Source organism: Pteropus alecto, unplaced genomic scaffold (genome assembly GCF_000325575.1).
Source record: "Pteropus alecto unplaced genomic scaffold, ASM32557v1 scaffold7, whole genome shotgun sequence".
In the NCBI taxonomy this organism is placed as follows: domain Eukaryota; kingdom Metazoa; phylum Chordata; class Mammalia; order Chiroptera; family Pteropodidae; genus Pteropus; species Pteropus alecto.
In genome coordinates, this window is record NW_006494614.1 from 22,875,899 (window position 1) to 22,888,253 (window position 12,355).

Here is a 12,355-nt window from a genome sequence, read left to right on the forward strand (position 1 = left end):
AAAAAATGATTCCATAAGTATCATTAAAAGTCATCTGATTCTGAATCAGGGTGACAAACACTCTCGTACATAAAACCAAATATATATAAGGAATGGACAATCTAAAATATTTGAATGCCTCTTTTTCAACTCCACCCAGTCACCTATTTTATGTTTCCTTAATATGTACAGGTAATGATTCTATATATTTAGGACTTTAACTTAAGTATATGAAATAACCTCAAAATAACTTTTATCTATAACATTGAACCATATAACTCTCACTTGATAGTTTATTAAAGGTTTTCTCTCTAGCATATGCTAATATTGCTATCTTCTAGAGCAAAGTATCAGTAAAAAAATCATGAGAATTTACTTGACTGAATATACATAGAATTTTGAGAGGCTGGATTTTAACTCTTTTGAGAATCTACTTTCCTGTTTCAACTCGTGTTCTGTCCCAAGCCCCTCTGATCCAACACATACCCTTTTGGTCAAGTTTCACTTCAACAGATACAACCTTGTTGGACCAGTCTGTTTACAGACAGGATGTAACTTGTAAGAAGGAGAAGCACTGGTGTGCCAGAAAGATTGAGGCTGCCAATTGAGTGGTAAATCTGCCTCTTCTCTTTCTTTTGCTACCCAGTATTTGGGTTCCTGCAGAAGTAGGCCATTCTAACTCAGGAGCATGAGGAGCTGTGCCTGATAACAGGCTCTTTGTAAGGAAGAAGGGAGAATACAGGATGCAGGGTAATTGAAAGGCAGGAGGTGCTTCCCAAAGGAAGAGAAAAGAGCCAGAAAGGGTGGTTCAAAAACTTCAAAGATTTGGCAGCGTCTTACCTAAAGTCATTGTGTGTGTGTGTGTGTGTGTGTGCGCGCGCGCGCGCGCGTGCGTGCAAGTGTGCCCATGTATGAATGCATATACAGGAAGGAACTAGCATTGTGACATATTCCCAAGCACCACTCATCAGTCTCTCTTTGAAACACAACAATAAAAAGCAAACTACTTTGAATAATCCCATAACAGGAAATAACACACTGGAAACTGGAGAACTGTGATGTGGAAAAATCTAAGAACTAGAACAATAGAAGCTAAATAATATATTAAAATGGTATATATAATCGAAGTTGAGAATAAATAGAAAGGGAGTTTTATGTACCCAGTTTAGTTTCTAGGCATTAAATAAGGTAATGAAAGCAACTAAGTGTCAATCGCACACTAAGTTTTCAAATGAATTAATAGATTTTTAATACTCTACTCTTCAAATATAATTTTAACCTAAGTTCTTTTTGCATTGCTACTTTCTTAATTTCAAATAATAGTAGTAAAAAACTGACAAAATAATAATTGCAAAGTTTTCAAAAAAACAAAAGTGTTGGTAATTAGAAAAATATAACTAGTAAGATGAATGGGTTATTGTAGAATTAAAAAGACATATTTTATATTTCACTTTAGTCAAATTAGAGCAAGTTTCTCTTATGATTATGAGTGGAGATGCCATGTGTGTGTCTAGTTATTAGACAGCCATTGGTTTTTTGTGATGTGATCACTAAGAACACAATTCTGAAAATCATATATACCCACATCTAGATAGTTATAGGAAAAGGATATTAAAAGTAATAATATACACACATACAATACCATGATGAAAAATGTTAAGGAATAAGGTTCTTTTCCTATTAATTCTAACTAATTTATCATCTTTACATTCTATCTCATGTCAAGACCTGCATTTTCCTTTTCTTTTTTTTAGACACAGAACACCTCTGTTGTCATATTATGAATTCTTTCTCAAGTGGCCTTTAACTTTTTTTCATTGACCTGCTTTGTTTCGAGATAGAATGTCAAAGAAGGAAGAAAGTGGGGAGAAACGATTTGAAGATGTGCCGCTGCCAAAAGCAAATTTTCTCTATTTTCCAGTTTTTCTGGTGGGAAGCCTCCTAATTATTTGTACTACCCTTTCGGAGTTAGTGGACATGTATAAGAAACTGAAGTCCAGTGGCAGCTATTCATAAACTCATTGATGAGGGTTCGTTTATTCTGAAGAATTTGCCTTATAAATTTTGTTTATAAACTGCAACTTGCTATTCTTATATTAATTCTTTCCTTATCATTACTCTGCATTCTCAATTTGTTTGTTTGTCTCACTTTGATTTATTATCCTTCAGTAAAGAGACTTGTCCCTCATTCACTGACCTATTTCTTTAACAGATATTTTTTTATATTGACAACTTACTCCTAGTCAAAGGAGTGGGAAAGAAGGAAAATAGTGGTTCTATATATCAGGGAGCTTTACTACTAATCCTATGACATAATGTTGTTTTGTGAATAATGTTGGAGGTATTAAACAAATTCTATTTTTGAGGTGATCAATGAGTAGATTGGCTATTTACACCCAAAACAATTTACGTCAAACTACTGAATACTAAAATTGAACAAAAATGATTCATATGAATCACTCAAAATAATTAATTTAAAAATTTCTGTCATGCTTGTAGTGTACTCTGTGAGAGTTTTAAACCATTCAGTAGAGGATAAAAAAGTCCTCCAGACTTTTATGCCAACTGTGAAAAAGCAGGTATGAGACTGATATTTCTGTGACTAAGCCTTGCAATTTATATAGCTTGTTATATAATCACTTATATAATCTTTTAGAGTAGCTGAAATAAAGGATATTAAAAGAATAATCTTTCCTTTTCCAATGACTGTCTTACATGTTAATCAGCATATTTAAAAAATTCCAGGAAATATCTTCCATTGTATCTATAAGATATTTTATTATTGGATTAAAATTCTTTCAGTAGACAGTAGAGAAATAAGGCAGGGTACAGGTATTCTGCATCATAAGCCAATACTACACTGCCAGGTAAATCTTGAAATAGACTACATTTATTTTCTACTTTGTTTTATGGTAAAAATAGACATTACAAATTTTGCACACCACATCTTATCTCAAATTCTCAATCAATCAAACCATCTTGTTCTTACATTCAGGACACTGAAAGTTTTTGGGGAAAAAAATTCTGTAAAACATTTCTTACTTATAGTAATATATAGTTCATATTTTCATTAAATGTCTGCTGGGTCCTTAATGTATTTTTTTTTGTTTGTTTTTTTGTGTGTTGTTTTTAGAAGGCACACCTTTGGATGCCCTCTTATCATTAACCATTCCTAACCCTCACTGCTCCAGCTACTGCCCTTACTTGGCCACAGATGGCCTTGCTTTTACTTCATAGACAAAACCAAAGCACCCGTTGAGAATTTTTTTCAGTTTTACTATCATCTACAAATTTATCTGCTTCCATGCACATTTTTACAGTTTTCTTTCTCTGTCAGTGGAAGGGATGTCCTTTTGATGAGGGCTAACTCATTCATCTGGCTCCTGACTCTCTGAAGTCCTTTTGCCTTTGCTCCATCATTTATCCTCTCTCTTGACTTTATTTTCCACTGTTTTGTGCCACAGACCTTAGTCCTCTGCCCAGCCCACAAATGAGGATATTCCACAGGTTCAGTTCTCACCCCTTTTCTTCTCTCATGTGTACATCACAAAGGAGATTTTACCCATATCCATGGCTTCAAGCTCACATTAAATGCATCTACGTCTGCCTCTAGCCCTGACTGCTTTCCTAAGTGCTAGGTGCCCACAGGACATCTTGACCTACCTGCCCAAAGATACCTCAATCTTAAAATGTTCAAAACGAATCCTTTATAATTGGGAAAATGTTTTAATAATCTTTTTTCTGTATTCTCCTTGTTAATGAATGGCATTACAATTGTCTAATCTTGAAACCTAGAAATCATCTTTGTCTCTTCCCTATTCCTGACTCTACCACCTGCTGAATTTAATAATAATCAATAGTGCTTAATATGGGCTAGACATCTTTCTAAGAGGATTGTATGTATCATCTCATTTAATTTTCAGTCACCATATTATGTAGGTGGCTATTATTATCACCATTTTAAAGATAAGAAAACTAGGCACTGAGAGACAAAATAACTTTCTGAGGTCACAGGGTACTAAAGGGTAGAGGTGGGATCTAAACCCAGGCAGTTTACCTACAGAGCTGGCCTTTTAACAACCACGATATTCTGCCTTCCACTATATCAGAATACTAAACATCCCTTGAATCCATTTCCTCCTATTCTTTCTCATTTTGGCTGACTCGGTTCATGGGCTTTCTCATTTCTTGCCTATGTAATTTCTTATAATTTCACGCCCCAAATCCATTTTCAAACACATGTCTGATTAATCAGTCCTAATCACATTTTCTGGGGTGTGGCTAATCTATGTCTTTTTAATCTATAGATTTAATCTTTATTTCAGGAAGATTTATTCAAATACATATTTGATTCCCCTCCCCCATTCCATGTATTTTCTTTCAGAACAGTGATTGTATGTTATTCATATTTATCATCTTTTTGTAATTTAATGTTTGTTCCTTTCTATTTTGTTATTTTCTCAAGCCTATCCTTTGTTTCTCTAACTATATGTTTTATCCATATCTATTTTGCCTTTTCTTGATTTTAATAAGAAGTTCACCTCTGTAATAGTTTAATTTTTATTCTTCTATTCATTCCTGAGCTCCATAAACTCACTTTTCATCTCCTGTTTTCTTCTCATCTTATTTTTGATCTCTTGTTAGACATTATTTTTAGGAAAGATGACTTGCTTTTAGTTTCTTTGAATCTTGAGAACTATTTATTTGAAATTGACTTATTTTTCTAGGAAAGTTCCTGAAATTCTTCTTCTTTATTTAACTTTGTTTATTTCTTTCCTCTAAGTTTTCTTCAGCATCTCCGTCTCCACCAGCAAATGGATGTTTCAGAAAGAGGGGAGAGAGGAGGGAGGAAAAAGTTTTGAGAAACACATATCATCTTTTTGCATCAAGATTAGTGGAAGAAATATTAATAACCTAAGATATGCTGATGACATCATCTAACTGGCAGAAAGTAGCAATGATTTAAAATGATTTCTGATGAAAGTGAAAGAAAGAAGTGCCACAGCAGGACTGTATTTAAATATCAAGAAGACAAAAATCATGACTATAGAAGAAATACACAACTTAACATAGACAATGAAGACATGAAAATTAAAGATTTTGCTTATCTTGGTTCAGTCATCAGTTCAAATGAAGCCTTCAGCCAAGAAATCAAGAGAAGGCTAAGACTCAGAAGGGCAACAACTGAATTAGGAAAGATCATCAAGAGCAAAAAATATGTCGTTAGAGACCAAGGTGAAAATCATCCTCACCCTCATATTCTCAATTACTATATACAGATGCAAAAAATTGGGCAGTGAAGAAGGCTAATTGGAAAAAAAAATAGATTCATTTGAAATATAGTATTGAAGGAGAGCACTATGGATACCAGGGACCATCAGAAAGATGAATAACTGGGACCTAGAGCAAATTAAGCCAGGAACTTCACTAGAGGCAAAAATGAGAAAATAGAGACTGTTCTATTTCAGGCACATCATGAGAAGGTGGTGTTCTTTGGAAAAGACATTAATGCTGAGAAAAACAGAAGGCAGTGGGAAAAGAGAAAGACCAAGTGTGAAATGGATTGACTTCCTAAAAGAAGGCATAGGCAAGAGTCTACAGGAGCTGAGCAGGGCTGTTTAGGACAGGACACTGTGGACATCACTCATTCATAGAGTTGCCAGGAGTTGGAGTTGACTCAATGGCATGTAACACACACAGATTTGCATGTATTATTTAAATTAGGATAACAATGAGGGTGAAGGGGTAGAGGGCTCTGTTTCTGTTTCCTATTTAGGATTCTGAGAGGAGCATACTTCTCAGACTTCCCTGCAGAAATCTGGGGCATGGCTGCATCAACTGAGGCACAGCAGGATCATTAATTTAGAGGCTCTTAAGTTTACTTTCCCTATTGTGTCTCTGGAGGGGCACACATTAAGACAATTAAAGGATTTGGGTATAGGAGGATTTATTTGGGACATGTTCCCTGGAAACAGTATCCAGGAGACATACAGGAACCCACCCAGAGTCACTTTGTTAGAATATAAGACACTCCTATCACTCAGGAAATTACAAGGATTCCAGAAGCCCTGTGTCAGGGGTGGGGTCAAAGACCAAATATTAGAACAAAAGATGTTCCTAATGTCCTTATTGCTTAGAAATTTATAAGGATTTTAGGAACTCTGTGCTAGGAACTGGGAGCGGAGACCAATACACATATTTTCTATTTTCTCACAGGTGTGCTATTAAACAAGTTATCGCTGTGGGCAATTGCAGTCTAATCTGCTGCGGTGCTTTGAGGAATAATTTAGAACACATCCCCTAGGATATCTCACACCAAATGTGAAGGAGCTAGAGTATTTATCAATGATGTTCCAGACAGTCATTGGTTGAGGGCTGCTTCAAAAGGAGCTCTTAAAGTCTTTGGCATTTCCAGCCTGTAGTGTGTTCAGACTGAGTAGCCACTGGTGGCCAGAGAAAGCCTTCAGGCAAATAAGTCAAGGCATTGACAGAGAGAAGACAGACTGCAGACTGGTATATATGGAAATGGTAAGTGTGAGGGATTATTGGCTGATCCTTGACTGTATCAGATACACCTGGATTTTGAGTTCCCAGGTGGCAAGGAGGCTGATTCCACGTGACTTTTGGTTATGTGAGCCAATCAACTTCTCTGGCGGTAAGGCTCTGTGACACCAACGCAAAGGCAGAGAGAGGATCAAGCAGAGATGTGGAGGTCTGTAGCCAGGAGGGGCTTAAAAGAGGTTGTGTCAGCATGACCAAAGCCAGAACAACAAAGCAGGAATTTAAAAGCCATATAGTGTTACATCACAGCTGTTATGCTGAAAATATGTAATTTATTTCTATCTATAACTAATCTTTTTTTTCCCAAAGCTCCTAGCTTCTGGTTAGTAGAAAAAAAAAAAATAACATTCAAGCCTATGACATTTAAAACTTACTCTAGCCCTATAACCTAAACAGTTTTTTCAGATAAAGTTCAGTTTCATGTAAGAGATGCTCAATCTCTCAGGTGTCTTCCATTTCCACATCTCTTACCTGTGACTTCTCCATAGGTCGTGTCTAGGTACCTAGAGAGAGAGGTGTGCCTTACTTGACCTCCCAATGGTGAAGGAGTCAAGGTCTTGAGGTGTGATATCCCCTTGGTCCTCTGGTTCCCAGAATGTTATCATTTATATCCATGTAAGATTTAACTAAGAGATATATTTTGCATAGCCACAACCTACAAGCTACAATTAGTTATAATTCTTTACTGGTTTTGCACACACTAATACATATTTTTATCTGCTCATTATCTCTTCCCTTCTCTCTCAACAAAGCCCCTAATTCCCCAGATATATATATATATATATATATATATATATATAGATAGATAGATAGATAGATAGATAGTCATGTGATCTAATCAAAGTGCTTCACCTGCTAATCATAGTGGTTATTATTTTAAGGGATGGTCTTGTAACCCACACTGGCCCAATCAGAGTTCTCGTCAGGATTTTTCAATCTGGACTGAGAAGAAATTGGAAGAGAGTGAATCTGGAACTATAGACAATGATGCCCCCTCCCTAATGGAGAAACTGTTCTGCACTAATGAGATCAGCATTCATTGAGAAGCAGAAATGAAAACTAGAGGAAAAGTCCTAATGAAATTCAAGTTTCTGCTTCCAATCACATCCAAGGCCAACTATATCATTACCCATTTTACGGTTTGATTATGTGAGACAATCAGTTTCTCTTTTGAGAGTTTGCTTCTAATACTTGTGACCAAGACAATCGACAAGGGAAAGTTAATATTCTTGCTTTATTTGCATCTTAATAAGTGTGGATGAAAAGAAAATTCAGACATTCAAGAACATTAACATCTACAACCACTTTAGAAAAACAATTCAGCATTGCCTGCTAAAGTGAAAGGTATGCATACCTATGATCTAAGAATTCCACTCCTGGATATTCACTCTAAGAAACTTTTGCATAAGGGCACCAGGAGACGTGTCTATGAATGTTTATAGCAACATTTTTTCCTTAATAATAATTTTTAAAAAATCCTCAAACTGGAAACAACCCAAATACCTTCCATATGAATAGAAGAATGGGTACTTTATGGTATATAGTCATATAATTGAATATACAACATCGAAAATGAATACAGTATAGACACATTTATCGACATGGTAAATCTAAAAACTGTAATGCTAAATAAAGGAAATTTATTGAAGAATACAACTACATGATTTCATTTATAAAATGCTTAAAAACATATATGACTAAACAATGGCCATAATTATACATACTGCATACATGTGGTACAACTGCAAAGAAAAGCAAGGAATGATATTCATGAAATTCAGGATAGTATTTCCTCTTATCGGGGACATAGGAAACAAAGGTTTTGGTTATGTTCTTCTTCTTAAATTGTGTTATTTATATGAGTGTTTTAAAAATTATTCTTTAAATTGCACAATAAATTACACTCTTGTTTGTACAATATATTTTATTAAATAAATCCAATTAATTACTTTTGAAGTAATTAATAAGCATATTAATAAGTTAGGCCTATTTTCTGGCTTCAGATAATAAATCACAGGAAATTAGAAATCTTTTAAGAATTCATTTGTGTGGACACAGTTGTCACCAACTTTGATACTAAATTGTTTTTATTTTGAGTTTCTAATTATTGTGTAACTTCAAACAAATGATACAATACATATGGACATACTATTCAAAGCATTCTTATCTAGATGTCAAAATAGTGCTAACCAATTCAAATAATGGAATGATAAACCAGAGCCATTCACTATATTTTTGTCCTCTAATGTCTTGGTTAAAGTTTTAGTTTAGTTTCTGGCTAAACACATGCAAAGCAAAATAAATGCAAGGATATTTTCAAAGAGGCAACATGATAACCATTGCCCTTGTAAAACAGAAAATTACTCATCTTCTCTTTTAGGACCTATATTATTTCTCCATATGTGTTTGGGAACCATAGAAACTACAGATGAAACATTGTCAGAACAAGCAAACATGGCTATTTTTAAGACTATGATGATTTTGAATATAATCAGTGCTGAACTAGTAAGTCACATGGAATTAGATTGCCTGTATATTCAGTGCTAAATGGATCCTGGCAACCTCTGATCAAATGCATTGCAATTAAGCATCACAACGCCTCCAGGTGTAATTCCTCTGGGACAGCACACAGATAAATATTTACACAAACCTGCTGCACAGTAACTCTTTTATCCTGGTAGTCCATGTGCAGAGACAAATGAAACGTTTATAATAGGAATATCTAGTGCCTCCTTTGGGTTTTATTTACTGCGTTTATCTTTTGAAAACTCTTTCAAAATTTGATTGTGACATATAACATACATACAAAAAAATGCATAAGACACAAAAATAGACTTAATTATTTTAAAGGGAAGACCAGTGTAACCACCACCCAGATCAAGAAATAGAACATGGCTAGTACCCCAGAAACCCCCCATGTGCCTTTCCTCATGGCAAACTCCTCAGTACCCTGGATAGGAACCACTACTCTGGTGTTTTTGTTAATTTGTTATTTTGCTTTCTAGTTTTGCCTGCTAACTAAGTATTCCTAAACAATATAGTTTGGTTGTGCCTGTTTTTAATCTTTACAAATGGAATCATAGTGTTTATATTATTGTGTCTTACTTCTTTTGATCAGCATTATGTTCCATTAGCTCTATCCATGTTATTATATCTAGGTGTTCTTGCAAACCTCCTTAATCTTTCTTATAATCTTTCTTATATCTGCCATGCTTTGTAATTTCTACAGCACTCTAGTGATGGGAAGTACCAATAATTCTACTTCGGTGTATATATAATTATGGTCTCCCTGGCCCTCCCAAAATATGATAATATTTTTTAAAAATTATAACATCGATTGAGTATTTACCATGTGCCAGGACTACATGAAACATTGTTCCTATAATATTGCTAAATACAGAGTAATTCTATGTAGTATGTAGGTTTAGCATACCATTTTAAAATAAGAAACCCAAATTCAGAAAGACAAAGTAAGTTCTGGGTATAGCTTTTCTGAGATTTAGTTATCAGGAACACAAATCCTGTCATTATTATTATTATTATTAATTATTATTTGCAATATTAATCATGTTAAGTGAGTAAATGAGCAAACTTGCCGCTTCATAATAGTCTTTGTGTATCTCACCAAGCTCTTGGCATTTTGCCTTAATGTTCCATTGGTGCTTACACTGTTTGTACTCACTTTAAAGTACCAGGGCTTTTTTTCTACTAGTCACACAGTGATAACTTTATCTGGCCTATGGCACCCACAGAATACTGTCTGTGAACTTCCCTTCTTGTGAGTCCCAGGGAGGTGACTGCCTCTGTAGTAGTAATCCAGGAGGAGGGCAGTCTACTCTAAACAGGCAGGGCATCAGGATGGGAAGAGCACAGAGAGACTATGTCTATTCTACACATGATTGCCATTATCCAGCTATATGACCTTTGGTAAGTCATTTAACCTCTTTGGGGTTCAGTTTCATGTATGAGAGGATTGGTCAGTAATTTTCAAACTAGAGTTCAAGGACCATCCTGAGTTTTGGTTTTAAAGGCAGGTTTTTGGGTCTTTCAGTGCAATGAAAACCTTCCAGTGTGGAATCCGTATTTTTAACAACTTCCGTGAGTGATTCTGATGCTCACCATGAATGAGAATCAGTGAAGCAAAGTGATGGCCCAAGTCTCCTCTGATTTTAAAATTCTGGAATAAAATTTGAACTTTTGGTACCTTAGTATTTTTCATCAGAGCTAAGTGCCTACTTATTTCAAGAGTTCTGTTTGCATTTGTTAACAAAAATACAAAGCCATTAAAATTTAAGATGCTAAGTACATACTAGCTATCATTGCTATGAGTAAACAACAATAACACAGGTCTAAGGTACCAGATATCAAAACAACTGGGGACTGTTTGGTGTTCATAAACTGAATAAAGAATGGCTGCTCCAATGGAATTGTATCATATCATTAAGAACTATTAATACAATGTAGCAGGAAAAAGCAGCATTGCCTGTCTACAGGACACAGCAGTGTCAATATGATTGACAATGAAAACTATATATAGAGAGAGTGCTATGTAGTCTTATTAGAAAAACTAAGTAGTCATTTAGGCTCTAAAACAACTTTAAAAGTCAGCTTATTTAATTGTAAAATATGCTAAATATATTACCCAACAGATTGAAGACAGTCTGTTGCTGATTTATTTTTACTTTGATATTGCATTCCTTACCGTAGTTTTCAAATTCTTTTATGTGACTATTTAGGGGGAAAAAAAATCTCCTTACATTATTTAGTACTTTCCTGAGATTATTCTTTATATTCTGAGGAACTGGAATCACCAATTTATTGCTTTCATTTTTTTTGTATTTTCTTTTTCACCAAGAATAAGTAACCCGAAAGTTCTGCCTTTTTCCACCCAACCTATTTCTCAAACCCACCTGAGGCAAGTGGTGCACTCATCAGTGAGAAGACTCACAAAACAGGAATTCTCAGTCAGGGTGTATAGACCCTGAGAGAGGTGATAATAGAATCTCCAGGAGTCTGAGTCACATAGAAAAGCTTCCTAGGTATATTTTCTATCACTTGAATTGCAAAGCTGGGTCCAAAACCTGTCAAATAGCAATTGTTCATATACTCAGTAGAAGGCTAGACATCTTTAACACGGAAGTTGTTATGCTACTGTAAAAGCACGACATTATTATTAGAAGTAAGTAGGAAACTTCAATATCAAAAGTATATAAATGCATGGTCAGGAATGGTACGGTTTTCAAAATCGTATAGTCATTGATCTCTACATTAATATAGACATTGTTATTTATTTTCTTAACCATTTTCTCTTTCCCCCTTTCTCTTTTTTCTAACCCATCAGTAAGGCAAAATAAAACTGTTTAGTAATTATTTCACTTCCTCTTTCTCCTCCTTTTTCATAAGAGACTTAGAAGGTAGCTTGGCCTTGAATGACTGGTGGCATTGATTACTTGAGAAAAGGCAGGCGGTGTATTGGTGAGAAGAAAGAGCATGCTCAAAGGCTTGGAATTTAAGAACATTGAGAAGTCCATCTTGGCTGAAGCAGGGTAGGTGGTAATTATGGGATGTATAGAGAGGGCCAATCCTGGTCAAATGTCAAATGTCATGCCAGAAGAGTATAAGGGAGAGTGAAGAACTGTCAAAGTTTTCTTTTTTCTTTTTTTTTTGTGCAAATATAAATTTCTATTATTTATTTATTTTTTAAATTGAAATAAAATTATCGTAAAACATTATATCAGTTTCAGGTGTACAACATAACGATTCAATATCTATATATACTAAGAATGAATCACCACAATAAGTCTAGTTAACTTTC